Source organism: Halichoeres trimaculatus, unplaced genomic scaffold (assembly GCF_033239565.1).
Source record: "Halichoeres trimaculatus isolate MK-OKI-2021-1 unplaced genomic scaffold, fHalTri1.1 fHalTri1_scaffold_13, whole genome shotgun sequence".
Lineage (NCBI taxonomy): Eukaryota > Metazoa > Chordata > Actinopteri > Labriformes > Labridae > Halichoeres > Halichoeres trimaculatus.
In genome coordinates, this window is record NW_027437191.1 from 5,923,317 (window position 1) to 5,951,049 (window position 27,733).

Consider the following 27,733-nt stretch of genomic DNA (forward strand, 5'->3'; position numbering starts at 1 on the left):
CTGAAGCCCTCACTGACAGCCACATTTATATCTGAGGTAAATAAAAGAAGAAAGAGCTGAAATGACGGTTTTCTTGTTTGAATGTGCAGCACAAAGATTTTAACCACCTCTGGCATCTCTGCTTCTTTATGTACACTGAAGACGTGATGCTTTTAATGCAGTCTGCAGCTGAGACAAACACGTTTAATGATTCAATCACGAGTCCTTGGCAAAGACACAGACATAATATTAAAGCTTAGATATTCACATCACAGGTTCACAAGATTTTACAAATGTTTATGAATGTTCCCAGTGTTTCATGTTTTTGAGAAGATGAAGGTTGATGTGCTTTTAATCTAACGTGCAAAACTATGCCAGCAAAAAAATATTTTCCTCAGGTGTGGGAGGGAAAAATGTCATGGTTTGTGTTTTCAGTTGTGTTTGTGTTTTTCTGGGTTTGAATTTTGAGGTTTTTGGTTTATGTTTGTGTTTATAGTCTTGTGTTTCTTTTATTTATCTTGGTGGCTCTTGTGTGTTATCTGTGTTTGCTTTGTTTGTCTTTGGTTCTTGTTCCTTGTGGTTCTGGTTTGGTTTGGTTCTTGTCATGTGTGTCTTTTTGTGATTATTCTTAGTGTTTCTGTGTTTTAGATGTATTAGGTCTCTGTCTTGAGTTTCCCTGTGTTTGGTTTGGTTCTCCTTGTGTTTCCCTCCTTGTTGATTGCTCCTCATGTAAAGAATGAATTAGAAGACCCAGAAAATAACCTAAATAAATCAAATAAAAACAGCAGGAGTCTGGAATGGACTGCTTAGATCACAGATTTATGATGCATTACGATATAATCCGATACTTGTTTTTTTGCTGATATTGGCCCGATATCCGATATAAATATTGGATTGGGACACCTCTATTTATCTCTGAGGGAAAATTCGGGAGACACAGTGGCAATACATGAAAACAAAAGTAAGAAAATAGATGACGATGGTGATGGAGGTCAGGTGGTGCCATGTTCAAGGTCTGCAGTTAGCACATCTGTGTTAGCATCACTAAATGTAGTGTTGTAGAGACAGGTTTCTCTCTTTTTGTCCTGTCAGCTGTGTTACATGTGATTTTTGTTCCGAAATTGTTTTAAATTTTTGCCTAAACTGTGATATAAATGATGAGGGAAATTTTTAGGGAGCGTAGTCTGACAAAGAAATGTTGAATAACTCTAAATTCAGTATGATATGGATTTATGTTAAAATAGTCATAACTTTGTTCATAACACAGCTGACAAAATAATGCACCATTTTTTATTAATACATAAATGTTCAGGAATTCATTAGAGCTTAAAGTGATACTCCAGGATGGAACATGTTGGGTCCTATCACAAGGTTTAGTGCAGAAATTACCCCTACAGCAGTGTTTTTGTGCAGCAGAAGCCCAGAGCGCACGCACCAAACACCCCCTCCCTGCTCCTCTGCTGGTTTCCTCTGCACTCAGACAGGGCCATATTTTACTTGACCAAAAACCAAAATAAACAGACTCCCACCAAAAAAACCTGATATCGGTCTGCATTCACGCTTTATTTAGAGAATTTTCAGCGCGTTACTTTCACACAAAAACACCGCTAAATAAGGCTCTAGTTCTCATCGTGTCACAAAACGCCACTACCTTCGCTGCAGAGCCACAGCTGGCTACGAGGCGCTCGCCGCTTAGTGCATCAGTCCTTGCACGGAGTGCCAGACATAAACAAACGCAGGTAGTCTGCCAGGACGAATTATGCAATAACAACATTAAGATGAGTGATTATGAGAGCAAGGACGACCTTCACTTTGAATAAAGCGTGAATGCAGGCCGATATCAGATTTTTGGGGTGGGAGTCCGTTTATTTGTGTTTTTGGTCAAGTCAAATATGGCCCCGTCTGAGTGCAGAGGAAACCGGCAGAGGAGCAGGGAGGGGGTGTTTGGTGCGAGCGCTCTGGGCTTCTGCTGCACAAAAACACCGCTGTAGGGGTAATTTCTGCCCTAAACCTTGTGATAGGAACCAATTTGTTCAATCCCGGAGTATCACTTTTAGCTAGCTAACAAATGAATTTATGACATTCCAGGTATATACTTTGCAAACAAATAGAATATTAAGCAAAAACAGTTTTTTAAACATTTTGTTTACCTGAAATGTTCCCCTTAGTATAGAATCACTCTTACACAAATGTCAGATTTTAACTTCCATCAAAAGAAAGATGCAGATTTGCAAGTTTTCCGTCTTTGGGAGCACACATGTTGTCACTGAAACAACAGAAGCTTCACCAGTCCAGCAACTAATCCAAAGTTAACCCTGGTGTCTGTGCATTTTGTAAACTTGTGAATCCATAACTGGATCATCTCCTCATCACTGTTTTTCTATTCAGCTCACAGACGAGAGCAGAACTTGTAATTTTCATTGCACACCACAAACAGCTGAACTCTCTGCAGGCTGGAGGCAGAACCAGAGTAAACAAGGTTGATTTTCAGAGTTTAAAGGGTCGAGCTGGACGAGCTGATGTGCAGACGTAACACGCTCTCAGGAACATCTGCTCACTTAACCCTGGTGTCATGACCGAGCCGACAACACACACAGCACTGATGGGTTAATCTTAACACACACTCACTCACACACACTCGCTCATCAATCAGGGGGAGATGGTTACACAAGTCCAGCTGATGAAGATGAAGATGATGGTTGTGAGGTTTAGTCACCGCCCCGGCAGCAAAGACACAAACATGCTCCTGCTTGATGTGACGATGGCGATTACTGCAGGCAAACCCCGGGGTTAAATATCCCATCATGCCTCAGCACAAGGTCATGAGTCAGAGTAGCAGGTGCTGATGTCACAGCCTCAGCTCTGTGCTAACAAAGTGCTCATCGCACGCTCAGAGGAGGAAAAACACCAAGGTCAACTTTAGAGATTTCTCTCCTTTTGCTCAAACTCCAACAATCATCTTCCAGGCGCTGAATGAGGAAACAGGAAGGCGCTGAAAATTGGAAAGTAATTGTGAAAGGAAAGCGGAACTAAGAGGTATTCATGGAGGCAAAAATTGGTTTGGAAACCAATCGAGGGGCGGACGTGGAGGGTGTTGAGCTGGAAATGGAGACTGTGAAATGAAACAGAGAAAGAGGATGAAGAGCAGCAGAAGCAGCAGGGAGGGGTGGGAGGGCAAATAACAGGGATGAAGAGATGGTCTGACACCACGCAGCTCTCAGGGCACGTGTTCACTGTGATTGTGCCAGAGGACACAAACTCCTCCGTGAAGATTCGAAGCAACTACTGAAATCCCACAGAGGATGCACAGGGAGAGGAGGAGAATGTGTGTGTGTGTGTGAGTGTGTGAGTGTTTTCAGGCCCTGACAGCTCCTGTGTTTTTTAGTGCAGCAGGTCATGGAGCCCCAAGTATCACTCGCTTCAAATTTTTATGACGGGGGGCAGATAAGAAGTGATCCTTCTGAGGAGAGCAAGCATCAGCCTCTGAGCGTCCTGGCCCCAAACTGATACAAACTACACCTCCCATGTTCAGGCAACTTCTCATTCCAGGAGACTTCTTACCCTGGTGATGGTGGACTCAGAAATGTTTTCCAAGTGTTTAAAACAGGAGAGGAGCCAAAAAACAAAGCTGTACTCTGGTTTAACAGCTGATGCAGATGTCTGTTTCACTGAAAGGCTGTTTTCAGTGCGAGAGGCACAATGCCATGACTCCAGCAGTTATTTTTATGAAATTTAAAGTCTAACTGTAAATGTGATGCCTTTCAGGTTGAACGTTATGAAAAAAGTTTAAAAAACATTCGTGTAGACCAGGGGGGCCAACTCATTTTGGTCTAAGGGTCACAGCTGAGCAGTGGCATTTGTGCAAGTCTTTGTGCTTAAAGGGGACATATCATGCTTGTTTCTCCTTTTCACTATACCAGACTAGGATGCCTGTAAAGCATTTCTGCCCTCAGTACAAGTCATTTAGTTCCTTCATTGTCCCACAATAGCATTCTCAATATCCTCAGTTTAGGCCATTCTGAAGATCTCATTGAAACGCTCCGTTTGGAGAATGACCTCCAGTAACCTCACAACATCACAGCCTTTTGTGCTCTGATTGGTCAGTTCCACCAGAGGGGTGGAGGGGGTAGAGCCAGGGGGCGGTTTTTGAAGCATGGCAGTTTTTACAAAATCGCCACATTGAATGGAGCAGACCGAGCAAGTTTGCTGTTTGCCAAAACTTCACCGTAAGGCATTGATAGCACTAATAAAATGGCAGAGTGTAGGATACGTCCTTTTGTATTGGACCCCGAGTCAGACCTGGACGGTTCTGCAGCTCAGGAGGAAGAAAATCCACCTGGACACAGATCATCTCACGCTTCAGTGTGGTGAGTCAAACCAGTACTGTAACATGTATAGTTTATACGTATATACTCGGCTCTCGGGTGTATCCCTCGGTGGCGGTTGTGTGACTAACTGACATCACAGAGGAGGAGCTGCTTTATCAGATTACTCCAATAAAAAGAAAGGATCCTCGTGTCGTCACGAAGGTCGAAATCTCAAAGCCAAATGGCAATGACCTATTTTCAGAGGCATTAAATCTCGTTCTAGGATATCAGAAAAAAATGCAATATCTCATTTTTTGAAAATTCAGGGGGTGAAAGGTCTTGTTTTTAAATTCATTTTATTATATGTAAGTATTAAATCAGGGATCAGCATGATATGTCCCCTTTAAATACTTTTGTTTGTGCCACTATGGTTTTACAGATATTACACACTTTATTTTCTGAAGATGACATCATTGCCGAAGATGCTCTCGTATTTGCACTCTTCATTTGTTTTTGGCTGCGGTCCAACAAAGTTCGTCTCATATGAGTAAAAAACACTACAACAGTGTAACATGTTATAGTGAGTAAGTTTTTCCTGCAATAGTGGCATTCCAAGCGCTTGGAGTATGAAAAAAGCGCAGAAACATACAAAGGTAAATTCAGTTAAAAACAAAAATAGTGATCTACTTGGCCCGTGGTACAAGACCACAGTCAAAACAAAGGAGAGCACCAGCACAAGAGCATTTCTGGTGGTGGAGCTACCTCCAGAAAATAAAGTGTGAAATATCTGTAAAACCATAGTGGCACAAATAGGGATGGGTACCGAATAAGATACTTTTATAGGTACCAACCGAATTCTGTCAAAAGTACCGGCTACCGATTCATGTAGAATCAAAAGGTACCATGTTTAGGTGCCTAAATACATCCTTGTGACTATGAGGGAGTGGAAGAGTGGAGGTGATTTTCCATGCTGGACATGAACACAGCATTGCAAGGTTACCTTTTGAAGAATAAATATGTTAAGTTGAAAAATATATATATTTTATTATTAAACAAATTTGTATTTTTTTTATTGTTTTAAATGTAAAAGGTACCCATCCATAGGCACAAACAATTTTTTTCGGCACAAATTAAAGATTTTACAGCATAGCCAGCACAAACAAACAGCACCATTTAGGGACCATTTAGAGCAAATAGGGGGCTGGGTGAACTCTGTATGACCTATAAAATGATATGTAAGAACTTAAAAACTGTAACAGCTCAACAACATCTTTTACGGCACAAACCAGCACAAAGCACAAACAAGACAGGCTATTTTCCCCAAATTCTGCGTGGGTGGCACCAGCTTCACGCAGGTCCTCTTGAGTACTTACCAACTCCACTAGTTCTTTTGATCCATAAAATTTAAAATCACAGTGACAGATCATTTTGAACAAAGACAGCACAGTCATTCTGCCATTAAGTCCAAAATAAAACACAAACAACTCTGTGAGTTTACAAATTTTTAGAAATAAATGAATGGAAGTGAAGAATAAAACTAACAACTGTCAGAGCTGAATAAAACAGTTAAACTGTTAACTCTACCTTGTTAACTCTACCTGGTTCTCTCATGTTGTCTGAACAGGAGCTGTCTGAACCACAGCGAGTAGCAGCAGCTACTGACCACAGCCCAAAGTAACGTTTTCCACTTTCTTGTAAATGTATGACAAGAAAAATCCTGTTGCTCATCATGTTGGCCAAAGTTTGTTTTTCAGAAAACACGACTTCTGCAGCCTCCAGCATCCATATTATTTTCACAAACTCCCCCTCACACTACGGCTTTGATGCTACTCTGTTAGCAATTAGGTAGCCGGCTTTCAGCGCTGCATCACTGACCTCTGGGCTGCACATGAAAACAGACTATTAGACCCCCTGGAGGGCCGTATGTTTCACAGCCCCGGTTCAGACGCTCCCAGACTAGAAATATTCAAACTTTGCATGATCCAATACACAAAGGTCAGTCATCAATTTGCCCTTTAAGGTGGTTTGATTGATTCACAGCTTCAAATTATGCACTGAGTGACATTTAAAAAAAAAATGCCATCTTAAAATTATAAGTTATAATCAAGGACAGCAAAGCATCCTGGGATGGCAGAGCCAGCTGGCTTATGAGCTCCTCTTTGCATAGTACAGTTTGAACCTGCATCTGTGGCTGAAGTGTTGAGCTGTGTGCACACAGTGGTTTTAGTAGTGATTTTGAGCCCAATGCAGTAGGGGTGTAATGATCCATCGATATAGATCGATATATTGATTGGTAAAGCAATCATCCAATCACATCGACGGAAAGTCTAAACATCGATCAACATCGTGATCTTTAATGTACGCCTTTATTTTGAAATCCCGACCGGACACGCATGTCCGTTTCCGGCCAACCGCAAGTCGTTGTGAAGTTTCCTATCAAGCCTCACTCACTCAGCGTATGAGACACAAATTTGAACCTTTTCACTCTCTGACACGCCACGCCTGATATTTCTCCTGCTGAAAATGTACTGTTTAGCGCCCACCAAGTCACACTACTGTAGGCGAACGTGTAGCAAGACGCTGTTAGCATCACAAAGCTAAAAGGGAGCCGGACATATCAGCCAATCATAAAATAGCTCTCCTGTATCCGGGTAAGATACGGTCGACCTGGCTGCAGAGGATGCATGCTGCACACGCGACAGGAGTGCATCATCACACGACTGCAGTGAGTTATCTCATAATTTGATTTTGTAGCACACTGTGAGGAAGTGAAAATGAAGCAGATTTTTCATGCTGGACATGAATACATCATTGCAATTTTATAAGTTGAGAAATCAATATGCTAAATTGAAAAACTTTGAGATTGTATTCATAAACAAATTTAAATTTATTACCACATGAACACACAAAAGTACCAAAAATTGGTACCGTTGAGTACTGACACTGATTGCCAGATGCCAGGTACCAGGTACAAGTACCATATCATTTCTAATATGAAAGGTACCCATCCCTAGATATCATGCTCTGCAGATGATGGGATCTATTAATCCTTTCTCATTTTTCTCTGAGGAACAGTCTCTCACAGTGCTGAACCTGTTCCCATCTTCCCTTCAAACAGTCTGCTGTGGTTTGAATTTTGATCACATCATCTCTGCTGGTCGGACGATTTTAAGAGGAAACACTAACTGATCAAATATCTGCTCAGGTATGAGGACACGGGTCTGTCCTTTTTTACGTTTGATCCAGTGATGAATCTCTGCTCTCACCACACACACACACACACACACTCACACACAAACACACACACACACACACTCACAGATGACTCTACCTTCATCAATGACAGTTTGTCAAGTGTTCTGAAAATGTTAACCTTCAGCAGAAACCCTGAAATACAGCAAAGCTGTTTGTTCATGTGGCAGCGCACAGAGGAGCTAACAAATTAACTAACAGACAGGAAGCTTAACCGAGCGCTGATCTGTGAACAGCTGAGCAGCGTGAGCTCCATCCATCACCAGAGGCAGAAAACGTTTTCAAACTCATAAAAAACTGAGCCAGCTGAAAGCAGAGCAGAGACTGACCCACAACCGGAAGGTCACCACAGAAGCGTGAGCAGGCGGGGAGTCCTAAGGGGGTGTGTTTACCAACATTTCAAATATCATCATTCTGATGTTAGGGTAAAAAATAACTGACTTTTATTTCACCAGTTTAATAAAACCTTGATCTAACACACAGCTAACAAGCTTTAAAAGCAAAGAGGAAACATGAAAAACACTCCTTGTGGCTAATACCATATCCCTGTTTCAATGCGTAGCATAATTTTTACACATTTCTTAGACTCTTAGTTACTAATAGGTGATAAAAAAGAAGTGCTTAAGCAGATTGCAACAACTGGCTTGTCACTGAGCTCCGCAAAGTGTTTACCACGGAGTGAAAAAACTTCTTAATTTGAAACAAAAAATGTTAGATTTATGGCTCTATCAATCAGAAAAACATAAAGTAACTAACCAGATAAGCAGCGGCGAATAGGAAATCATGTTTTTTTCCTGTTGAATCTTTTGGATTGATAAAAATAAACTCAAGGTTTTATATAGAGCTGAACACAACATGTGATGCACACGTGCAATCTTAGCCATATGACCCAAAATGTGACGCTGCCAGCACTTCCTCTTTCCAGGATTATCATCTATGAAATGGCTTCTGATGATACTTTGCTGCAGCCCCTAACATAGAGAGGACTGAGCAATGTGCATAAGCAGACTTGATTTGTAACATGATTATAAAATGTAAACATGTACATGGCAAATGCTGAATTAACTGCAGCAGATAGTTTTACATGTGAACGTACTGTCGACTAATATGTCCATTGAGTCTTTACTTTCAGGGAAAACTCACTAAGAATGGTTGCAGGCCATTGTAGAGCTGAAAAAAGGGGAAAAGTTGCTTTGCAGCATAGTTTGTGAAGCATTTAACCCTTCGCACACACTGTGTGATTTAGAGCATGGCTTATTTGAGCTTATTTTGACATGTTTGCTCGTGCAAAAGCTACACAATACTTAACTCATGTTAAAGAAGTTGCTGAGCTTTATTCAGGATGCCTGAAAGCATTGGTGACGTGTGTATTAGTGAAGTTAGTTATGTGATTGCTTCACCCGGAAACTTTTCTTCTCTCCATGAGAGTGTCAGAGCAGGGGCCTGTACTATGAAGCTGGATTAAGTCATCCAGGACAACTCTGCAACAACTCACTGAACTTCACCTGATCTCCGTCATCCAGATCTGCTGTACTACGAGGCTCATTATCAACTCGATGAGTGAGGCCCCGTTTACACGGAGACTCCTGCAACGATTCTTCCTTTGCCTTTTCAAAAGCCACCCGCGTTTACATGGGGACGGCGTGAAAACGATCCGCGTTCGTACGACTCCAGGAGGAGAAGTCTCCTCTTCTGTTCTTTCTTTTTCTGCTGTTTTGTTGTGTGAGACGGTCGGCAATCCAACCATAATGCGTATTACCGCCAACTACTGGCTCAACTGGAAATGTGGCTGAGCGCGGAGTCTTCACCTAAAACTGCGAGTGCGCATGCGGTGATGTCAGCGTTTCACCCTGAGACGCTCCGCTCTGTGTTTACACGAAGCTGGATGGAGGAGCGGATTCAGATCTTTCCACTCTGGGGAGCGTTTTCAAAAGTTCGCGTTTTCACTGAAAACGCAACGTGGTCTCGTCTAAACACAACGAAATGTTTGCGGAATCGACCGTTTTCGGCGTCGTGTAAACGGGGCCTGAATCTGGCTGGGATATGTGAGCGCACACACATCAAATGGGCGTGGTTAGCGGCCCCGGAGCATTTTCCACAATGGAGAGAGAGCAGCCTACTTTACGGCGGAGGAGCAGCAAATAATCCTGCAAAAATATGAGGAGTACTGCAGTATTACCCAGGTCAGGAGCAACACGACTGCGGCCGCGAGAAGCCGTAGGGATTGCTGGCAAAAAAAAATGTTCGACTCTGTGAATGCGTAAATTAAAAAATGCTGATATTAATAGACCTATCTCATCATGTGACGACACGGACAGTTAGGTCCTTATTCATTCATGTTGTCAGTCAGTGTGTGTGTGATCAGCATCATATCTAACCTCATAATTAGAAAGAGTCCACTTTCCCACAAATCCCAAGGAAAAAGCTCATTATAGGCAGTTTGTATTGCAGATGCAATAGCAGTGGGGAAAAAGGACGTGGGAGCAAATAAAAATAAATATAAAAACATCCTTCAAAGTGGTCAGTATGAAAGATTCCATTTGCACACATTTCTACTTTTCCCTGACGATGTCTCAGTTATGATGATCAGTAAGATATTGTTTGTTCACAGCCCATAAGAAAAAATGTTGGGCCAAAAAGACAGGGGGCGGTCCCGCGCCAGAGGACTTAACTCTGGCTGAGCAAATTGGTGACTGAGCGGTCTTTATGCCCGCCCGAGAGAACCAATTGGTCAGCGGGCGGTCTGTCACATTTGAGCTGTCACCGTGAGCTTTTATCCTGGAACTTATCTGCTCCGGACCAGGTTTGGCATCAGTTACCGGGGCAACGTGTCTGGATAAAAAGAGATCCACATTCGGAAAACCCGAAACTTATCCAGGAAGTTATCTCTCTAAGAGCTAATCCAGCTTCGCAGTACAGACCCCAGCTGTAGGAGGGAAAGACGTATTGTGATAAAGGAAGGACTTTAAAAAACAGTTAACTTAGAGGTAGGGTCTGCAAGATTCACTGTCTGGCTTAGCCCACTCCAAAGCCTGTATATTGGTGCTTTGGTTGTGTCAGGATGTGGTAGCATCAACCAATCACAGTAAAGCACTCAATCACAGCCCACCCAGTGTGCAAGTGACTTTGTGCGTTGATGGTGGCAAGTGGAAGAAGCTATTCAGAACAGCTGTGATAGTGGACGTAGAACAGAGGGAAAAAAACATAAGTAGAGTGAAACAAAACGCCAAACAGAAAAAGCTTTCTCCGAAACAAAGGTGAAGCTCGGTTTGAATTTCATTTGCTTTCAGGAACTCAGAGAGCAGCACGGAACACAGAGTGACATGAGTTAGCGTTCTGCTAACCAGGTATGTGTCAAATACCCATGATTAGCTTGAGCTAACATGCCAAGTCAGGTGCACGGCTCTGGAATCTCTTCCACGTAAAGACATGATGCTACAGGCGGTTGCTGGGTTAGTGAGTGTGTTCATGTTGTCACGGTCGGAGGCTGTGGGTGTGTGCTGCTGCTGGCACTGAGCCAAGGACGAGGAGCCCAGTTTGAATGTTGTGCAGATGCTACCTTTAAATTTTCACATTTTGTAATATCACAAAGTTCGCCAAATAAAGTTTTCAAGAGTGTGATTTTTTCAGCGCCATGCAGCTCTATTTTTACTGCTGTTAAAAAAGTCTCTTTCTCTCTTTCTGTCCATCAGGATCATTTCTGTGAAGTTGTCAGACACCTAGAAAAACCATCTGAGCCTGTCAGACACTTTAATGTGCTGGAGTGCTTTTACCCCTGATGATTACATTACAGCCATTACAGCCTGTCACGGCTGCTGTCAAAAGCCACCAACCAGAGCAATTAAAACTTTTCTTTTCTTGCAAAAATAAAGAGTCCCACAAGAATCTTCCCACTTGATTACCTTGCCTGAACTCCCCTCTGTGTAGACGTTTCTTATGGCGTTCAATGAAGTTCGAGGGAGATGTGTGTTTGCAGAAAACATGGATGTGCCAGGCATATTTAATATCTGGCACAAACACACCAGGATAAGCCTTAGAGAGTGAAGGAACGAGAGCCAAAATGTCCTCTAATTATTCCTGGGAGCAAAGAATTGTTGTGCAACAGAGACAAGTGATTCTTGGATAAGAAATAATAACCAAGGAGAGAGGAGAAGCCAGGGAGAAAACTTTTGACAGCAATTAGAATAAAAAGAGAGGAGTGGGGGGAGGGATCAGCAGGGAGGAGGTGACGTGAGAAACCTCATAAAGAGAGATTTTAACCTTCCATGGAAGCTGCAGAGCCGCGCCCTAACGGGACCGGAGAGGAAAATGTCATTCCACCGGCGTGGACACAGAAGGGGAACTTTGAAAATGCAGATTTATATGCAGGTCTCATGTCTGTTGTTCCTCTGCTGTCAGTGCAAAGCAAGATGGAGGAGGAGGAAAGAGTGGAGGACACGTGTTGCATAGCAAGAGTGTGAGGAAGTGAACACTGTGGAGGTCTAATCTGTGGGTGTGTGTCAGTGCGTGTCAGTGTGTGTGTGTTTTCTTTTATTCTTGGGTTCCTGCATGTTTTCCATTTCAGAATTTATTCATGGCGTTTAACACTGGCCCGCATTAAAAGATTCCCACGTTTCCTCCACGCTCTCTGCTCATTGAAGTCAGTAGGTGGTATGGCTGATGCTAACTGGGCCAGACGGCTCTGCTGATTATTTTTCTGAGAAAAAATAAAACTGCTCAGTTCAGACTTTAGTTGCAGTGCGAGGAGACTGGAACATTTCAGTAGTTTGCATACATTTGTAAAAATAAAACACCAAAACTTTTCCATGATTCAAATCAAATCTGTATCTTTGTACCAGAATATTTTTTATGACAAATATCACAGAAGACTTTTCTCTTCTTGTGTTTTTCTCTGCTATAACAGTCTGTCATCGATCGCCTTTCTTGTTTACTTTGTTTTTCTTGGGGAGCTGATGGGTTTTGCTTTAGGACAGAGTGAGGATGACCTTTTTTCTTGAAGAAAGGATTTTTTGGATTTATTTTGAAGTAATGTTGGACACTGGAGCAGGACTGTCTGATAGAAAAAAGATGTTAGAGCAGAAGAAAGCCAAACAGGAGAGTGATGGAGCACAGTGAAAACACAGGTTAAGCTGTCTGTGATAGGGGCTGTGAAAAACAAGGGCAGGCATCAAAAAATGCTTTGAACTAAAACATTTTTGTTGTTTGTTTAAATGTGTAGTTTTCATTTTTGTTGGTATCATAGTATTTTATGACATTTCTACCATTTTAACGAATTAAAGAATCAGTAAATTCTCAACGATATAACCACAAAAGCATGGCAAGTGTTAAATAAATCATTCTCAAAAGTTCTGGAAGTTCTTTGTTATGAAGTATCGTCTCAAAGTATATTAAAAGTTGCTTTGAGGAGGATCTGTTTAAAGTGCAGCAACACCTTTTGGCCCAGAGTCTCACACAGGCTGTAATGATGACATGACTCTAAACAAGGTGTGTTTTGAATAATTAAGACATCAAATCTTCGTTTTAACTCGACTTCTCTTTGTTGTTTTTACCAGATGCAACATGATGGGGTAATGTATTTAAAAGGGGTGGGAGAAAAAAAATCAAAAATCGATATATTGGGATTTTGTCTTGCAATATCAAAATCGGGATTCCTTCTAAAAAATGTTTATTCATTTATTTTTCCAAATTTTAATTTGTCATTTCAGTATTGGTTTGTAAACTGAATTGGAAAAAAGTTACCACTTTTCTCCAGCAGAGGGTGAAATGTTTCTCTTTGACTCACGTGATATGCATTTTGGCTCCTGATACAGTCTGTAGACATTGTCATTTAACTTTTTTCACATGGTTGGGTGTTAAAGTAAATTCAAAATTGCAAAAACCGTAAATATTGAAGAATCCCAATTTGACTCAAATTGGCACTCCAAAAATTATAACAGAATTGAATCGCCAGAATAGCAAATCGTCCCAGCACATTAGTAAGAAGCAAACTCTGTCAGTTTGTACCATGGTTTAGTAGTTGTCCATATGTAGTTCTACTGACAGCCCGGTTCCTGGGACATGTCTAGGGATGGGTACCAAATTAGGTGTTTTTATAGGTACCAACCGTAATCTGTCAAAAGCACTGGGTACCGATTCACGAAAAATCAAAAGGTACCATGTTTAGGTACCTAAAGGCATCCTTGTGACTATGAGGAGGTGGAAGAGTAGGCGATTTTCCATGCTGGAAACGAACATAGCATTACAAGGTTTTATATTAAAAAATAAGTATGTCAAATTGAAAAACAAAAAAAATATAATCAAACAAATTGTTTTTTTTTTTTTTTACCAAATAAGCACAAAAAAGTACAGAAAATTGGTACCATTGAGTACCGGTACCGATTGCCAGGTACCGGGCATTGGTACCATATCGTTTCATCTGTGAAAGGAACCCATCCCTTGACATGTCTGTAATGTGTAACATTAGTGAATCCTGGTTATGTCCTGCCAGTCATCTACCAATCAGAGCTAACGTAACCTCACTCTTCATTTTATTGATAGACTCTCAAGTTTGAACAGACCACTGCAGAATAACTGCTGACTGTGGGTTGGAATCAACATTAGCACAAACAGATTAGCTCCTGTGTTAGCCTTTAGCTTGGGCTGTATTACTCTCTCGTTTATCTTTAATCTGCTCTTCTGTCCTTTTTCTGTCTGACTAGGCTCCAGTGTCCACCATCACTAAAGAATAATCACAGAAATCGTTTTCAGCAGAGACAAACACAGATCTCTCTTTTCACTACTAAACTTGGTCAGCTGCCGTGGTGTTTTCATAGAGACTTCAAAGTGCTGTTAATCAATGCAATCCTGCTCGATCCTTTCAGGAATCTTAGAAATAGCATTTAGAAATAACCTGCATTGGTGCTGATCATCTCATTTTAAAGTGTGGATAATGATCAGGCATGTAGTGAGAGGGGACACTTATTCAAATATCTTGTTTCTAAACTTGATAATATGGGTTCTGTTGTATTAAGCCAATAAGTATGCCATCAACATCAGCTACTTAACTACAATAAATACATCACCACATCGCTTTGCATCCTGGGAAAAGTTGTTTTGGACAAAAAAAAGTTCTTCAAAAAGAAAACAAATACTTGATAAGAGTCATTTCTAAACAACAGTGTACAAAGTTGCTCTGGGAAACAGAGTCTTTAAGCCAGGAAAACACTGGTGCCTCAAACCAGGAAAAACCTCACTGAGATCAAAACTCTTTTGCCAGAGTGTCCTGGCAAGACCAGCAGCAGCACTTTCCAGCAAAGTGACACGTCGACACATTCTGGATCACTCAACAGAAAGTCATCAGTCAAAGCGCCAACAAGCCAATGCATCTTCCTCCAGATCTTCGAGTCTGCTTTAAAAACATTTAGAGAGACCAGCTCACTCAGACCCAAATTCTCCTGCTGGACCTAAACTCTTCTCCCTCACTGCAAGACGCAGAAAGCAAAAACAAGTTAAGCAAGTGAAGCTTCGATTTTTCAGATGAATTAAATTACATAAATAAGAGGAAAGCAAATTAAAGTGTGTCTTGTAAATCAGGACACGCAGTGATTTAGTCTACAGGTAGACGGTGCCGACTCGAGCATACAGAGAGCAGTGATGAGTTAGAGGCTCAACATCTGTAATAAACCTCAGAGCTCCATGGTAAACAGATCCAAGCATGGAGAAGCTGGTTATCAATCCTTAAGGGATAAAATGCTATGAGACAACAGCCAATTACTCCTTCATAGGCCTGTCACGATAATCAATAAATCAATTAACCAAACGACAAATAAAAACGTCCTTGGTAAGTTTGCCAGCCTCGATAAACTGACACGTGCATGCATGTTTGTTTTCCTCCTCTCTTTCGACCAAAGAGGCTGAATGAGAAGATGGCTCACTACGTCTATCTTTCCTAACATTAGGGTGCATAGGTTCTATAGCGGATTTATAGCAGAGTGAGCGTCTGTCAAAAATACGATCTTTGGGGTGAAGACAGGGCCGCTCGCGCGTACACACGGAGAGAGCTGAAGCGAGCGTCCTGAGGGGTAAGGAGGAAACACACGCTAATATCAGTGTTGGCACAAAAGATGCGGTTCTTAAGCCGCCTGCCACAGTCCCAGTGTGGGAATATTTTGTTTTTTATCAGAATGAACAAAGTGTGAGCTCATGAACACCAACGAGCTGACATGTTGCATTTGTTTGAAAATAGTGGCGACGAAGAAGAAGAAGGGGAGGTGCAGCGGAGCCTTGTTCTTTGACAATCCGCTCTTACTGAGGCTTTTGGTCTGCAAAGTAAATAGAAATAAAAGCGCCAAATGGTGGGCGCTCAAAGACAGCTACATTGCCAAAGAAATGCAGCCCTTCAATACGGTTGAAAGCCAGAAATGTTAAAAATGTTTGACAGACAGTACGGATTGACTGGGAAAAAGTACATGTTACAAACAATTCAGGAACTGTATAAACTCCCTTTTATTTAGGCTATAGTTTTTATTGTTGTTATTTTTTTATTTTTTTTTGAGTTTCGTTTTTTCTTTAGAGACAGGGTCTATGTTTTATTGTTTTTGATTAGTATTAATCATTTTAATTGACATATATTTTTTTCTAGAAGAGAGTCCATTTCAATTTCATTGTATTTTTTTTCTCTTTCTTGTTTGTTAAATTTATTATATTTTTTGTTTAATTTATTTTATTTAAAAGATCCTGACATTTTAATTACAGTTAAATACTCTTAAGAAATTAAAGTTTCTTGCTTTTGATATGGTGTACTCACTTTATTATCCCATTTATCATAATTACATCACTGAAAAAATGGGAAAAAACAAAACAGAATAATATTGACAATAATATCGTTTATCACCAATAATATTTTGGAAAATTATCGTCTAGCAAAATTTGTTACTGTGACAGGCCTACTCCTTCGACAGCTGAATAAGAAACGCTCTAACTCCACAATACCTTCACATCATGTCCGCGGTATCTCATGGAGGGATGTGGTTGTCTTTCCTCAGAGCTTTCATTGAAGCTATTACAACCCTTTTTTTCAACTAGTCTAAAGGAGCAATTCCAAAACTTTATGGCTCCAGTGACTGCTTTAAAAACAGCAGAACTTCCCTTTAAATTTATCACAGCAGTTTGTCTTTTTCACAGCGCCAACGCCAACATGCAGAGAGTGTAATCATCCACCAACTTACAAAATTAAAGGTAATTAGCTGTGGCTGAGTAACTTTACCACCAACTGTTGTCATTATATTTTACAAAATCAGCTCCTAACTCAAACTCACGTCTCCTACATGTTGTTCAGACCTTCTTGATTATGCATTTTGAGTTTTCGTTGTATCAAAAACAATATTTTCCCTCTGTTTCTGTTGCAGAGAGTGTGGGCATTCTGAAACAGGAAGTACAGTGCAGTGAAGGGCTCAGGGTTATCACAAGTCTGTCCGTGTACTGTACATGGAAAGTACAACTCCAGGCTGTGTTACATGCCCAGCGCTCATGGCGACAGAGAGCCTGATGTTTGGCCTAAGCCGTCCTGACAGCACAGGAACTAGTTGTCTCCTGCACAATTACCCAGCAGGCTTTGGTACACGCAAGCAGAAGTTCCCACAGCAGCAGCAGCAGATGACACATTAAGGTAACAAAATGGCTGAGGGGGGGCAGACCAAAGGACTTCAGTGTTTGAGCTAGCAGCATCCACTTTCTGACACAATCTGTTTCTGAGGTGGGGTGAAATATGCTCAAAACAAAAAAAAGGATCTGGATGCACCGATGGGTAAAATCAGGGCTTACACTGAGTCCTGTGTTCAGGAAGATAAGCCAGAGAAGATTCCTGTTTTACTTTGACCTAAAAATATGTAATTGTATTTATTGTTTAAGTGTTTCAGGTCATTCACGTCTTGTACTTTTTTGTTTCTTAGGGCATGGTCAAACATTTGTACATTCATACCGTACTCAAGCAGATTTCAACCCTAAAGTCCAGTCCATTTGGCCAGTGTGACCTCAAAGCCCTGTTTCCACCAAGTGGGACAGTTCAGTTCGTCTCAGCACAGCACACATTTTACAGTGTTTCCACTGACTAATCCCAGGTGAGATCCCCAAATAACCAAGACAAGCCGTCCCAATTTTTGGGACCCTTCTGTTGGGGTACCAGACTAAACTGATCCATCCGATCCTAGAAGGTGGAGCTACAACACTGCAGTCCGTTCATTGGTCAAAAGAATCGTCACTTACCATGCAACAGCTGCTGTATTTCCCCTTGCGGCACACAGCCTTCTCTGAAACAAAACTTGATTGTTCTTTGTAACAAAGAGCCACATGGGGATGGGTACCAAACAAGGTACTTTTATAGGTACCGACCAAATTCCGTCTGTAGTACCAAGTACCGATTCATGATGATACCACCACAGTTTTTAAGGGGGTAAAGGAAGTAACATTAGCCAGGTGTTAAAGGCAAATTATGAATGTTTAATGAAAGAATGGTAGAAGGAAGAATTTAACTAAGGTTTATTCATCAAATTAAATAAACAAATATAAACAAACATAAATAAAAATAAACAAACAACCTTGTAACAAAACAAACTACACCAACAACTTCGAGCTCAGACGGGACTTTCGGGCAACAGGCCACCGCAGGTCAGCTGCTCCCGCCCGAAAGTCCAGCCAGCCTTTTGAAATCTCCCCCCTCTGGCCGAACTCCGCTCGTTATTGGTGGACGCCGAGTAGACCTCAATCACCCGCACCACCTGGCAGCCTGGGAACAGGGGTAAAAAAAAAACCCCACACCTGGCGCTCGCACACACAGTCAGAGACACACTCTTAGCAGCACACGTAAGAGACCGGGACCAAAACACATGTAAAATCGAAAGGTACCAAGTTTAGGTACCTGAAGGCATCCTCGTGACTGTGAGGGAGTGGAAGAATAGGCGATATTCCATGCTGGACATGAACACAGCGTTTCAAGTTAATATATTGAAAAATAAATATGTTAATTAAAAAAACTTTGACATTGTATTAATTTAACAAAGTAATATTTATTACCACAGATACATAAAAAGTACTGAAAATTGGTACCAGGGAGTACCTACACTGATTGCCAGGTATCAGGTATTTGTACCGTATCGTTTCAAATGTGAAAGGTACCTAACCCTAGAGTTACATGCTAATCACAAAGAAGACAAATTACTGGATGTTTCAGTAATTTCTGTGTTTAATGTGTCCAGTTTTTCTCCTTCGTTGGATTTATTAGCAGGGTAAACTGTGTTGTACTACTATGGTGCCATGCTATTATTTACCTGATACAGCTATTGGCAACCAGCTTACGCACCGCCTACCTCGAAGGGGTACAGTTGGCTGTAGAAACGCAAACAGGACCAGGCTTAACTGAGCCAACCCGTACCAAACTGTACTGCTCTGAACCGGACTGCTTGGTGGAAACAGGGCTCAAGTGTGCTGTGCTCAGGAATGGTACACTTCTCCGCCCTGGCACGCTTCAAAGAGGTTGGTACACTACACGCACAAGCACAAGCACACAGACGTGACGTATGCAAACCCTCCTCTGGACAATCCTGTTCAACAATAGCGGGGTGTTAGAGGGCTGTGTCTTAATATCAGCCAAAAAGTTCTTAAGGTTGTAGCAGTGCTCTCTGTGTCTCAATGTGCTGACTCTGATGAGATCACGCTTTGTGTGAACAGACGCTTAATGATGATGTAGGTGGGCCTTGTGTGTGCCTGGTTCATATTGAACTAGTGTGACTGTGGGCCTTACCAGCCAGTGGGGGAATGGCAGCAAGTATGGTTTAATTGGGATGTCCATTAGGGCTGAACAATTTATCGTTTTCAGAACAAAATCGCAATGTTAGACAATGCAATTTTGAGATCGCCAAAGCAGCAATTTTTTGCAGCGCTCCTGACTGACTCAGGATCTGTTGTGTCAAGTATTATACACATTCTGTTTTACAAATTTGTAGACAATCTATGTGTTAAAAGTGCTGGTAAGCAGGTCAACAACACAAAGCCTCTGTTTAGGAGTAGAAGTTGATGAAAACAGATTATTTATCATCACTATTGATGATTAAAAAATCGTGAATTGCAATATCTGCCAGAAAAATTACATATTGTCCTAAAATCGTTCAGCCCTACATGTGAATATCCCAAAGCTTGATTTGAAGAAAATCGTGAATCGAATTGAAATCACAATATCTGCCAGAAAAATCGCAATTCAATCTTTTCTTAAAATCGTTCAGCCCTAATGTCCAGTGTGACCATGCCCTTGTTTACAAATGCAAAAATCACACCAGGAGCCAACACATGGGGCTTACTTTTTTCAAAGTTGACAAAATAATTGAAACTTTAATAACTGTTTCTTGGTTCTCTGTGATTTATAACAATAAAATTTTAGTTATTAACATGTTTGATGCTGTCAAAAATCAACAGTCTTACTTTCTTAGTTAAAAAAAAGCTCAGGAGAAATTTTATTTGTTAGTTTTCACTATTCCTCATTGTTACAACACCAAACTAGAAAGTGCACAGCTCCACTCTTAACTCTAGGGATCTATTTTTGAATTGGGACACTGTAAATGTAGATATTCAATACTTTAAAACTGAAACAAGATCAGGATCCAAAAATGCTGTTTGAGGTGTCCAGAGTCAACACTTATTCATAATGTGCCCTGCTGCAAAGACAGCGGGGCACCGGTTCAGAATCCTGGTGTCGTAACAACTCTGCTTTAATATCATCACCGGTGAGTGACACTTTATTTGTTCAAAGACTAAAACACACACAGCAGTGAAACGGATGTTAACGTAAGTTCCTGTACCATCAATTCTTTTCTCTTTTATGCATTTAAAAGGAAGTGCTGGTTGGTTTTATTTCTATAAAAACTCCATCTTCCAAAATCATGAGCGGTTTCAGTGAGAGTGGATCAGATGGTAACAGAATTAAAATGACCTCGCATGTCAGATGCAACAGGAAGCAAACAACCTTATAAAATAACTGTGACAGCAGGGTGAACCTGGGTCACACAGATGAAACAAGCGGCAGATTCAGAAGTGACTGTTCTTTCTTCTTATGGTGGGTAAAATCCAGGTGCCAGGGTTCAGCCACAATGAGACGAGACACTTTGAGGTGGAGTGGGAGTATCAAAGAGATTGAGGGAGCTGTATCAAAAACGCAATTAGGTAAGAACTTCCTCTCTATCGTCCTGGCCACCGGTTAGTCATGATTTTTGACTGGAGGGATCCATCAGCGCCCTGCAGAGAGGACTGGAAAGTGCTCAGACGTGTGATCGGGCTATCAGGGCTGGACAGGCACTTCAGGATGAGCGATGAGCTCCTCAGTACCTCATCCACCAGTATCTCCTGGGACCAGTTCCAGCTTTGATGGCAGGGCCGGTGGCAGCGCGCACTCAGCCCAGGTCTCCTCGGGTCAGGGCTGAGATATCCCGGTGCCTGGATCAAATCTCCACAGGCCAAATCTGATCCCTGATGACAAGCGTTAAACTTAGCCTTACCGGACAAAAACAGCTCCTCCTTACATACATTGAGCAAGCTAACCCCAGTAGACCGAGCAAAACAAATAATCCATGAGCAGTAGATAGCTGCAGCAGAGAGGGGATTACACGAGACTTCCTCCCATGTAAACAAGACGCAGGAGCACAAACTCTGCAGGAGCACGACCGGCTGTGTGAGACTTTTTAAACTGGCATCAGTGTTTGAATAAATAAATAGTGATGGAGCTTTGTCTAACTTTTATAAGAGCTTTATAATAGAGTAACCACATGCTAAAAATAAAATGAGCAGCGTGGGCCTGGACCGTGGGTATCTCTTACTGCAGCTTTCTTGGCGCTGGATGTCTTGGTCGGTTTCATTCTTACATTTAGTGAACAAAGCTCTGCAGCTCTGATTGAATAATCAATCATTTGGATACTTTCTTTGTAGTCAGTGTTCCAGACTCGCAGCAGCGTCCAGCTTTGAAGACAAAGTTTTTAGATGGATTGGTTCTGTGGTTAGCTGCTGCATGTGAAATGAAGCTGGCCTTAACCCGCTCATAGAGGGTAAAACAAAAAAGACCCTGGACAAAGTGGACTCAAAGAAGCCTTATAAAGATCAGGTTTTAAAGACGAGCAGAATACTGACAGTGCAGGCCATAGATTAAACATGGTGGACCAGATATGGACCCCAGGAAAAAGTTTACTATGTATAATTGAGCCAGTGAGGAACTCATTTGCAGTATGCGGCTTCTTTCTACACTTTGCAGACGTATAAGGTCAGATCGATTAGATCAATACAGGTAAAAAACAGAAAATAAGAAAAATGAAGAGTTTCCATGCCTGGAGGAAAAACAGGATGTATTTTGAATCTGTGAAGGTCTTGAGCCAGGTCGTGGTAATTCAAAGTTTGGTGCAGAAGTTGAATTTCTTGAAAAAAATTCTCCACTCTTTGGAAAGTAAAGCTGCAGTGAACGACTGTTTCAGCAGTTGAGTAATCGTTGTTGGTGAGAATGATTAATCGACTAATCAGAAAATGAACTGCACAACCAGTTAATGGTTCATTTGTAGCCATCAGCGTTTAATTTAAACATTAGTCTCTCTGCTCTAGACTCATGAATTCCAGATCTACAACCTGCAGCAGACCAATCAGTCAACTCTGTAGTGACACACAGGTCACTGTTATGCTGTTAATTTTGGTGTTTTTGCATCTGTCTAGGGCTGAAAAACTTTGGATAATAATAATAATCTAAATGCGATTTTTTTAGACCAATATTGCGATTAAGCATACAATTTATTTATTTATTTTATTTATTTATTCATTTGTTTTTTTTTTATTTTATTTTTTTTTATTTATTTATTTATTTTTATTTATTTTTTTTGGGGGGGGGAGTTATCTTTCTAATCAAGTTTTAAGTCATTTTATAGTATGACTAACCAAAAAAAAAAAAGCAAGTCAACAACTTGCAACAAGTCTTTTTTGCATTTCTCAATTGAAAAAGAAAAAGGAACACTGTGACATTTACTGACCTCCAGTTGTCAGTAAGAGTAACAAACCATACAGAAAAAAGTGACCAGGGAGTGTGGTTTTATAGTGATACTCCAGGATGGAACAAGTTGGGTCCTATCACAAGGTTTAGGGCAGAAATTACCCCTACAGCAGTATTTTTGTGCAGCAGAAGCCCAGAGGGCTCACACCAAACACCCCCTCCCTGCTCCTCTGCCGGTTTCCTCTGCACTCAGACGGGGCCATATTTTACTTGGCCAAAAACACAAATAAACGGACTCCCACCAAAAAAATCTGATACCGGTCTGCATTCACGCTTTATTTAGAGAATTTTCAGCGCGTTACTTTCACACAAAAACACCGCTGAATAAGGCTCTAGTTCTCATCGTGGCGTAACACGGCGCTACCTCCGTTGCAGAGCCACAGCTGGGTACAAGGTGCTCGCCGCTTAGTGTATCAGTCCGCACGTGCGGCGAGCCAGATATAAACAAACGCAGGTAGTCTGCCAGGACGAAGAGACACGATGAGAACTAGAGCCTTATTTAGCGGTGTTTTTGTGTGAAAGTAACACGCCGAAAAATTCTCTAAATAAAGCGTGAGTGCAGACCGATATCAGATTTTTTAGGTAGGAGTCTGTTTATTTGTGTTTTTGGTCAAGTAAAATATGGGCCCGTCTGAGTGCAGAGGAAACCGTCAGAGGAGCAGGGAGGGGGTGTTTGGTGCGTGCGCTCTGGGCTTCTGCTGCACAAAATCACTGCTGTAGTGGTAATTTCTGCCCTAAACCTTGTGATAGGACCCAACTTGTTCCATCCCGGAGTATCACTTCAAAGGAGAACAAGTACAACTTACTATATTCCCTCCAGGTCTGTGTACATGAATCTTTTTTTTTTTTCTAATTGCAGCCTTTGGGATTTGAAAATTGCATTCTATTACATTGCGATGTCTGTTTAAAACCGGTAAATTCTTCAGCCCTACATCAGTCTGTGGTAATTCAGCTGCTAAGGCAGTGAATTTTAAAAAGCCATTAAGGCCATAAAGGCTCTCATTTCTTAATCTGGAAAGGAAACTGTCACAGGTTTGGTTGTAGAAACCAGCAAACAACAAGGTCTACTGTGCTGTTTTCCTTTCCACCAAGCAGCCGGTTTAGATCAGCACGGTTTGGTAAGTGTTGGCCCGGTTAAGCCTGGTCCTGTTTGCGTTTCCACAGCCAACTGTGCACCCTCGTGGTAGGAGGCGTGTAAGCCGGATGTTAAATAAAAGCATGATGCCATAACAGCGCCACACAGTTTGCACCGCTAATAAATCCAATGAAGAAGAAAAAACGCAACACAGTAAACAAAAAACAACAATGGAAGACTTCCAGAAATTTGTTTCCTTTGTGATTGTCATGTGGCTCTTTGTTACAAAGAACAATCAAGCTTTGCTTTGGAGAAGACTGTGAGCCACCAGGAGAAATACAGCTTCCACTGTCACATGGTTAGTGATGATTCTTTCGACAAATCAACCGACTGCAGTGTTGTAGCTCCACCTTCAGATCAGTTTAGTCTGACACCCCATCAGAAAGGCTCCAAAAAGTGTGACAGCTCATCCTGGTTAGTTAGGGATCTGTCCCGTGATTAGTCATTGGAAATGCCTTAAAATGCGTGCTGTGCTGAGATGAACCGAACTGAACTGCTGGGTGTAAACGGGGCTTATGAGACATGTGTTCCTGGGCCAATGACAGTGTACGCCTGATCAGGTAATACATGACCTCTGAAAACAATCTTTATTTAAAGAACAGGTGATATAGCCAGGATTGAGCTGGCCTAACCCACAAAATTCATGACACAGAGGGACACTGTGCTGGAGTCGGACACCATGGAAACAGAGGTGGAGAGAAATAAAGCTGTGTTGTTTGGAAGACTGAAAAAGTGGCTTGAGAGATTCAGGAGAACACTATTAACTCAAAAATTTATGTCTGATTAACTTTATTTGTGGTCATTTTGTCATATATCACTTTGCCAGGAAGTATGTCAATGTACGGAGTGTTACGTTGATTAGGTGAGCAGATTGGTTGTGATCACATGTAAATGAATGTTTTTTTGTTTTAGGATTTATGTGATAAGATTTTAGGAGTGAGTCATCCTCATGGTAAATCCTGTGAGTAATGTCTGTCTAAAAACCCTTTTTCCACGCTGAAAGTGTCCTATGGAGAATTCACGGTTTAAATTTGTACTGTGCACATGGGAGTGTTTTTAATCACCGAAATCGGTCTCTTAAATCGATACAGTGAAGATGCATTAGTCATACGAAGAAATCATCTGACAGCTTGTGCTGCTTCCTCATAAGCGATGTATTTCACAGGATATGGGAGAGTAAAATGTTTAATAGATTCTCGGGTCATTACTAATTCAACTTTCTAAATATTGATCTGTGAACATCTGTCTGAAAATGTACTGCACTCATAAGGTCGAATAATTTGTTTTTCCTTGTTGCACCGCACTCCTCTCTGACATGAAACTTGTGTGCATGGACTTTCACCTGCTGCAGGATTTGAGCGCACCCTCCACCCACATCCAGATTGATAAATACAAATCTGTGGGTGGAAATGCGAGTACACCTATATTTTTTTTGTATGCACACTTGATACACGAGGGCCATAGTTTGAACCATGAGTTGTGTTATGGAATTTAAAAAAGGAAGCGCTGAAAAACTTTTTAAAAGACACACTTCCAATCAACTTTTCTAGTTTCCTGATTAAACTTCTGAAAATCAAAGTAGGTAAAACAGTATCCTGTGACTCAGAGAGGTCCTGATGGATCCACTCCTGACAGCAGGAGCTCTTTATTCATGAGCTCACAGAAGTTTTGTCTTCATTTTGTCGAGTCTCTTTTTTCCTCTTTAAATTCATAAAAGTGTCGTCTTTTGTCCACAGAGAACAGCATGTCATTATCTCTGTTAAAAGCACTAATTATTGTTCTCCTTTGGTGTATTTTTGTCTCCTTTGAAGCCCTAAGACCCTGACAGCTGATCAGTGATCAGAAAAACACATTTGATGCCTCTATGAATAGTACAAACTGGAAAAGTCTTTCTGATAGCACAGTAAAGGGTTGACATTTCTAAACAGTGAGCACTTGAACTGTCTTTTTGATGTTTGGGTCAAATTGTTCAAATTAGATTAACTGTGATGTAGAGTTTATCTCTCACAGAGACTGAAAGCCTAGCCTCCATTCAGGTTCACTGGCTGGTTCTCAGCAAAGACGCTGAGCTGATCGGGATCCTCTGTGGGTAAATCACTACTAAAAGACAAGTAGCTCAGCCAACCACACTATTAAACCAACCTATCCCTTTAAGTTTTAAAGTCATTTTTTAAAGTTTAAAGGGGACATATCATGCTGATCCCTGATTTAATACTTACATATAAAATAATAAAGTTGAAAACAAGACCTTACACCCCCTGAATTTTCAAAAAATGAGATATTGTATTTTTTCTGATATCCTAGAACAAGATTGGATGCCTCTGAAAATAGGCCATTGCCAGTTGGCCGCGAGATTTCGACCGTTGTGACGACACGAGGATCCTTTCTTTCTATTGGAGTAATCTGATAAAGCAGCTCCTCCTCTGTGATGTCAGTTAGTCACACAACCACCACGAGGGATACACCAACCAAGAGCCGAGTATAAACATATAAACTCTACATGTTACAGTACCGCTTTGACTCACCACACTGAAGCGTCCTGAGATGATCTGTGTCGAGGTGGATTTTTTTCCTCCTTAGCTGCAGAACCATCCAGGTCTGACTCGGGGTCCAATACAAAAGGACATATCCTACACTCTGCCATTTTATTAGTGCTATCAATGCCTTACAGTGAAGTTTTAGCAAACAGCAAACTCGCTCGGTCTGCTCCATTCAATGTGGCGATTTTGTAAATACTACCATGCTGCAAAAACCGCCCCCCCTGGCTCTACCCCCCTCCACCCCTCTGATAGAACTGACCAATCAGAGCACAAAGGGCTGTGACGTTGCGAGGTTACTGGAGGTCATTCTGGAAACGGAGCGTTTCAACGAGATCTTCAGAATGGCCTAAAATGGGGATATTGAGAATGCTATTGTGGGGCAATGAAGGAACTAAATGACTTGTACTGAGAGCAGAAATACTTAACAGGCATCCAAGTCTGGCATAGTGAAAAGGGGAAACAAGCATGATATGTCCCCTTTAAATTCTTTTATTTCTACCTAAGAACATTCAATCTGTCAAATGTCTCCTAAACTACCAGAAACGATACAGAAAACTTAGCACTAGCTTGATGCTAGGGTATACGGGAATTTACATTGTTATGCTGGCAGTTAGCACATGTTGATAAGAAAATGTTTTTAAAGCAGAAACATGTTACAGTTAGTCTTTATAAACAATGATAAAGACTCGAAATGTCAGAATACTTATAGGTAAATGTTTTCCAGACAGGAAGATAGAAGAAAAGTTACTGCATGCTCGTGGCTGACTTGAAAACTACAACTAAAAGCAGACACTAGATGGCCTACTCAGGTCAATAACATACAAAAACAATACATTAATGTCACGTGACATGCACGTTTCACCTATTTTTATCTATTTACGTCCAGAAATCCAGTTACCATGGGCAGATTTTTACTAACTTAAATTCATTTATGCCCAGAGATATCTAGATTAAAAAAATGTCATAATCATCATCATTTATCTATGAACTCAATGAAATGCTGACACAGAAAATCCACAGGAAGAACTGACAAGGGAATCAATAAGGATTCAGATTGATGTGAAAAGATAAGAGCATTGGTATCAATAAAATCTTAGCAATACCCATCCCTATGAATGACCATCTGAATGTTCCATTTTATTTTCTTGAAGTTCATCAGTGAAATAAACATTTTATTTTGTGAAGAAATTGTGCCAGAGAATCGTAATCTCAATTCTTAGCAAACAAAAAATCATAATTCACATTCGTGCTCTAACCTGTAACCATATTTGCATTGTTTTACACACACAAGATTCCACCTGTTAGCAGTCTGTAGCATGTCAATGCTAACCGGTGCGAGGGCTGGTGTTGTCTGCACGCTGAGGAGACGGAAGCGAGGACAATGTGCTGGTGCTGCGGTTTGAGCTAAGAAGAGATGACATTATCATGTCCTTCCATCCAATCGTTATGGGGAATGTGAGATCCATCTCCAATA

General features: G+C 41.2%; 1 protein-coding gene across 1 annotated transcript in view; it reads right to left on the reverse strand.

The window, feature by feature from the left end:
- The window catches only part of ube2j1 (ubiquitin-conjugating enzyme E2, J1), a 91,252-nt gene that overhangs the window by 52,338 nt on the left and 11,181 nt on the right, over positions 1–27,733 (reverse strand). The gene's annotated exons all lie outside the window — the stretch shown is intronic.